Genomic DNA, 6,422 nt, shown 5'->3' on the forward strand with positions numbered 1-6,422 from the left:
TTGTCCTTGCCCAGTTCTGGCCATCCCAGTTCAAGCCACCTCCTCGGTTTACCCTCTGCTGTTCTCCCATCGATGAGGCATCATCAAACCAATCCGGTTTCAGTTTTATTGATAGCTTTGAGTCTATTCAACAATGGGGTTTGAGGGGAAAAGGAGCCACCATCTCTCCTGTTGTCTGAGGCCCTGGTTCTCCCTTCCTTCCTCTTTCAGAAGGGCTGTAGGAAGCCTAAGTGTAGCCTCAGAGAGTGGAATTCTTTTGGAGGAGCTTGGACTCAGTCATTCTAGAACGATAGAACCTACTCGGGGGGAACGGACAGGCAAACCTGAGCGCGTGGAGGAACCTGACCCTTTTACTAGGACTTCCTTGACCACCCTAGGGACACATAACAGTTTCTCGCGGTCAAGTCTGAAAGAGAGCTTCTAGCATCTGTTGCGGATATGGAAGCCATCCTGAGAGCGTGTGTGAGTGGGCTGTGGGTGGAGGGAGTGGGGACATGGCAAAATATACATTCCCAGGAGTACTCTGAGGACAAGAGCAACTTTGGTGGCAGAGGAAAGGATGGCCATGAGGCCCAGAGTAGCGGTTTCCCTTCCTCCCTCTTTTCCCTTACCCAGACCCCCAAGTGCCCCTGAATGGTTGGGTCTACCCTAAGGGAAGGAAGCTAACCCCATCCCTAGAATGCCAAGGTGCTGCACAGTGCCCTCAACTTTGGAAGGAAGCTGCTACACTGTGTGCTATATTCTGTCTCTGACACCAGGTGGCACCAAATTATAACTCTGAAGAAACCGTCGGGAAATGGACCTTGAGAGCCCTTGAACTATTTTCCTCTCCCTCTCTGCTTCCCACATGGAATTGAAGAAGGCTTTTGGATACCGTAGCTAGCTCTGCTTCAGTGAAAACACTTGCTTCCCTAAGCGAGAGCCACTGCTAGGTAAAGATTCCTAGAATTTAGATGTGGCCTTGGTCTCTGCCCTTCCTGGAAACCTATGTCTCAACTGCAGATAAGGCAAAAGGTGATTTTCCTGGAATCTTTCCAGATGCCTCCACCCTTCTGCCCAAGAGCTGTTTTTTTCCCCAAGGAAGTTAGCTGAAGAATAACAGACGTGAGACCTAGAAGGCTCTGCTCAGATGCTGATCCCCCCCCCCCCCCCGCGCCTGAGGGCTACATGTTCTGTCGTGGGAATGACCATGTCTGTTGAAGTTACCATGTTGCTGACCAGACCAGCCTCATTGCCTCTCAGCGGGCAAACAGGACTGCTTTTGGCGCCTCAGACACACTCCATAAATTCCCACTCCTAGGCTCCTCCACCTAAAATGCTGTCCTCCCAAAGCCATTCCTGTTGGTCGGCTCTGTCCCACTTGTGGAGATGCAGAGAGACCTCCATGAAGCCTTCCTAGATTTCCTCCAGTCTGAAGAGACCTCCTGCTCTGCTAAGCTGCTGTAATGACTTGGGCCATTTGCCCTATTCTTCTCTTTTATATTATAGATATCTGTGAACATATCTCCCGTACAAAATCATGAACAAGGGCTATATCTTGTCTTTTTTTTTAAATCCTGTACTGATGAACATGGTAGGCACTCAGTAAATAATAATAATAATAGTTTCGTACATCCGTATGGTGCTTACAGTTTACGAAGCACATTTACATCCGTTTTCCCATTTAATCTTCACAAGGGCCCTGTGAGGTAGGTGCTACCATTCCTATATTATAGATGAGCAAGCAGACTCAGGGAAGTTAAACAACTTTCCCAAAGTCATACAGCTAGGCAGAGGCAGAGATGGGTCTGAATGCACGTTTTCTTTTCTTTTTTTCAGATTTTATTGATTTATTTGTCAGAGAGAGATAGTGAGCACCAGCAGGGGGAGCGGCAGGCTGAGGGAGAAGCAGGCTCCCCGCTGAGCAGAGAGCCCAGTGAGGATGCGGGGCTTGATCCCAGGACCCTGAGATCATGACCTGAGCCAAAGGCAGCCGTTTAACAGACAGACCACCCAAGCATCTCTGAATGCACGTTTTCTGACCCTAAATTCAGTCTTCAACTTTCTATATATAGCTGAGCTGAGGGCTGGAAATTGTTTCCAATTCAATTGAGATTGAAGCCACAGGGCTCATCGTGGGGACTGGGGAAATAGGAGATCTAAAGGTCAGACTCCTCTTGTTTCCTTTCTGCTCCCTTCTCTCCTCACTCCATTGTTTCCAAAGAAGATTTCAGAATTCAGTCTTATTTTGTTTGAGGATGTCCTGGCGTGAGATGTCCTTGTGGAAAATGTGGGGTGAAGACAGGACAGTGAGGTGTATTTGCAGCCGGTGACTAATGCATCTTTGTCAGCCTGGAGGGAGGTCCCTGGTCTGTCCGATAATTTAATTAACAACTTGGATCAGGACATCAATGGCCTGCTGATCAAATTTGTAAATGACAGGAAGCAGGATTCTGGAAGATCCCAGGAGGCCATAATGAGTCAGGAAAATGGAATGTGAAGTTTCACAGTCTAGTTTGTCACAACTGAATACTTGAGGATAAGGTAGGAGAGCCACGCCTTAAGAATAATCTGTGTGAAAAGGTTTCAGGAGTCGGCGGTGCCTGTTAAGCTCATGATGTTTGACGCTAGCTGCCCCACGTGCTTATAGGCCTCAGTGGCTGGGATGCCACAGCTCACAGCTGGGCTTTCTCTGCCACTCATCAGACCACAGTAGAAGACTGTCTTCCGCCCCAGACGCTACACATGACCAGGGGCATTAGCAGCCTGGAGCATGCACGAGAAACAGACAGACGGACACCAGGAGGGTGGGAGGATGGAAAATCATCACACGGGAACTACCGGAGCCGTTTAGCCTGGAGAAGGGATCCCCAGGATGATGGCGGTGGTTCAGGAACCAGTTTTCAAATATTGGAAAGTTTGTGACACAGAAGAGGGATTTGCCCTGTTTTGTTTTGTAAGAAGGATGCTGTTAAGAAGGAAGGGCGAGTGTTATGGAAAAACATATTTGAACTCACCCCAAGGAAGAACTTTATAAAGGTTTAAGATGCCCAAATATTGTGCAATGGTCTGCTTTGAAAGAACAAGGTTTTCACATCACTGGAGGTATTTAAGCAGAGGCAAGATAACTATTTGTCAAGGAGACTGCAGCAGGGAATCAAGCACTAGATCATAAGGGAGGGGAATTAGGCAACCATTAAAGCTGCCTTTGACACTGTAATTTTGAGGTTGGGGGGCGGGTGCTGGAAGTGAAAATAGTCTCAGCCTTCAGAGTAGATACCTCTTAACCTGTTCTTATCTCTGTTTCTAGTCTCTCCTCCTCCAGCCTGCCCTGCACCTGGGCTCCAGAAATATTTTCCTAAATACCTTTCCATGAGACCCACCCGCTCAAGCATCATAAAATCTCAGTAACGCTGGTCATCTGGTTTGAACCTTTATCAGATGCTTTCATTGCCTTTGCACCATCCATATGGAGTGGTTGTCCAGGGGCTGCTTGATTATCTCTGGAGCTGCCTACCTTTTGGGATAGCCCATTCCAATTCCAGGGAGTACTACTAATCATTAAAAAATTCTTACTAAAAACAGCAATGTGCTTATATTGGGATGCTGAGCTTAGGATCTCTTTTCTCCTCTGTTTTAAAAACTGTTGGTAATAAATTCTACAAGGGGCAGGGGGGTGCCTGTGTGGCTCAGTTGGTTAAGTGTCTGCCTTAGGTGCCTAAGGGCTCAGGTCCTGATCTCAGGGTCCCGGGATGGAGCTCCACCTCGGGGCTGGGCTCCTTCCTCAGCAGGGAGCCTTCTTCTCCGTCTGCCTGTCACTCCCCCTGCTTGTACTCTCTCTCTCCGTCAAATAAATAATAAATAATAAAAAAATTCTACAAGGACTTCAAGAGGCTGGAGTCATAAGCTGAAAGTTTTATTATCATTTTTTCATTATAAAAAAAAAGAAAAAAAAAGCATCTTCCTTATGTTGAACCCAAATCTGCTTTCCTCTCACTTTTGCCCATTAGATATCGGAGCCCTTGGAGTCATGCACAGAACATATCTACAGCTTCCTCTTCCCCATGAGCCCGGTCATGATTTGCTGACAGTGAACACATCTCTTGGGATTTGCCAGTTGCCTTGCTGTTCTCACCACTTTTTCTCTGCGTGTACTTTCATTGACATCTCCCTTGGAGTTTGATGCCTGCGCTGAACAGAGAGGTCTTCAAGTGTGGTCTGACCGGTGCAGAGTAGCACCTGATGATTACCTCCTTCATTCTGGACACTATACCTTTATTAATACAGCCCAAGGTCACAATACTTTCTGTAGCAACTAAACCATGCTTTTCACTAGTGGTTCATTATGAACTTTCATTTACTTTAAAACCTTTCAAGCCACATCTTTCACATCCTACATTTGCAATGTTAAATGCAGGACTTCAAATAAGTGACCTTGTCTTTGTCCCTATGAACTTCTGTTTTCTTATAATGAGTCCATCACACCAGCCTCTATTTTTTTTTTTTTTCATCACACCAGCCTCTTGACGTCTCTCTGGATCCTGACTGTCATCTCACCTTTTGGCTCTCTCTCCCAGCTGTATATAATTTTCGAGTTTGATCTGGTGACATGAAAACAGAATCCTGTCATGTGTCATCGGGCAACGGGTTAATAACCCGCCTAGGTTTATCTTTACCCACCCCACATTTTTCCGTGTTGTCCCAAGAGTATCATGAGAGGATGTTTCGATGAACTCCAGGAACGTCTTCTGTATAGCCTTCTCCACCTCTGCCCATACAGGTAGGCACCTTAGCAAAGGAAATGAGCTGAGCCAGGGAGTTACTTGTTTGTCCTGACACCATGCAGGGGCTGAGAGGTTTTTGCTTCCTTTTCTAAGGGCTCACCAGCTATCCTTTTAATCATCTGTCCTAGAATCTTGCCCTCAATCAATATCAAACGTATTGATCTGTAACATCGCTTCCCATTTCTAAGAGTGTGAGTCACGTTTGTCTGTCTCTAAGCTGCAGTGTGCAGCTTCTTCACTCTCCATGGGGTTTTCAGACTTGAGCCACAAGTCCTTGCAATTCCCCTGGGCTTGTTATTGACCCAGACCCTGAGATGGAGTTACCCAGAGCCCCTGAAGGCTCTCTTGGTCTGGACTGTCTTTAGGAGTCTCTCCCTGGTGCTCGTTTTGTCCTTTCTACTCTGAATATCCTTCTGCTTGCAGAAGAGAAGGAACAAAAGAGGATCTGGGTGGAGAGGTTCTTATTTTCTCACTCTCAAGGCATTTAGCAAAAGGAAAGGGCAGGGTGGTCCTATCACACGTGCGGTGACACTCCAAGTCTGTCATGAAGAACTCCACAACCTGCCCTTTAATCTTGATCTTGATCTCCGGCCCTTTAACTTGAACCCTCTTCTTCGGTCAAGTCAGTCCCCTTGCTGCTCCTCGAGCATGCCAAGACCTCCTCGCCACAGTCATCCCGAAGCTTGTCTCCCACTTTGAAATGCCCATTCTTCCAGCCAACCCCTCAAATCCCACTGTGGCCTTTCTTGGGACGTCTCCAGCTCCTTTAACCTTTACCATACACTTGAAGTCACATGCTGGATTCTGCACTTTGTTCATTTTATTATAGTTCAGTTTTGTATTCCTGACAGTGTGCACCCCAAAGAGGCTGTATTCTATCCCTCATGGTATATAAACTAGCATAGGGCCAGGCTGACAGTCCTGATCATCATACTTCCAGTGGAGAATTCTGCAATGTCCAACCTCTGGCCCTTTACACACACCAAAAGATCCCAAGATAGCTGTGTCCAGCTTCCCAAAGGACTACTATAGAAACCAGATAAATCTAGGGATACCGACTGGACCCGGTCTAGGCATGAATGATTTTTGCAATGTGAAATAAAATCCAAGGGTCTCTCTCCTCCACTCCTCTTCGAACAAGGAGCTGGACTTTCCAGCTGGGGCTCAGAGCTTCGAGGCAGTAATGGGGTGGAGACCCCTCAAGCTAGCTGGGCACAGGACCAACTGCCCATTAGATGGGAAGGTTGCCTGTCTTGCAAGCTACCTTTCTACCTAGGCCTTTCAAATGTGTGAAAGACTGACTGTAGTCTCCCGTTGATGGGTCCCAAATAAGATTGGATCTGGGTTGGCTACAGCACCTTGAGTTCTTAGAGGAGAGGCGATGTCTAAATCCTCTGCAAACAGAGAGCCTCCTAATTCAGAGGAGTATAGACACACACACACACCCAGAAGATGAGGCCGTTTGGGAATATCTGAGATGAAACAATCACAGGATCATAACAACGAAGACCTTGAATCGACCTGAAAAGCTCATGCAATCCAGCGGTCTGTTTGCAGGAAGATGAATAGCAGGGCTTTCCTTACTAGCCAGTTATTCAATTTGGCAACTGTCACTGAGGACTTCCTGAGTATGTAGCGAAATCTTTCCCTGTATCTGAT

The 6,422-nt window shown here is 46.9% G+C and overlaps 1 long non-coding RNA gene across 1 annotated transcript; it reads left to right on the forward strand.

Annotated features, from left to right (window-relative positions):
• The first annotated feature begins 758 nt into the window (after window positions 1–758).
• Window positions 759–4,408, forward strand: LOC309855663. The gene is made up of 2 exons (XR_014306930.1): window positions 759–932; window positions 3,990–4,408. It is a non-coding gene; the product is annotated as an uncharacterized lncRNA (long non-coding RNA).
• Window positions 4,409–6,422: the final 2,014 nt, after the last annotated feature.

This window comes from Mustela nivalis (assembly GCF_964662115.1).
Source record: "Mustela nivalis genome assembly, chromosome: X".
Classification (NCBI taxonomy): domain Eukaryota; kingdom Metazoa; phylum Chordata; class Mammalia; order Carnivora; family Mustelidae; genus Mustela; species Mustela nivalis.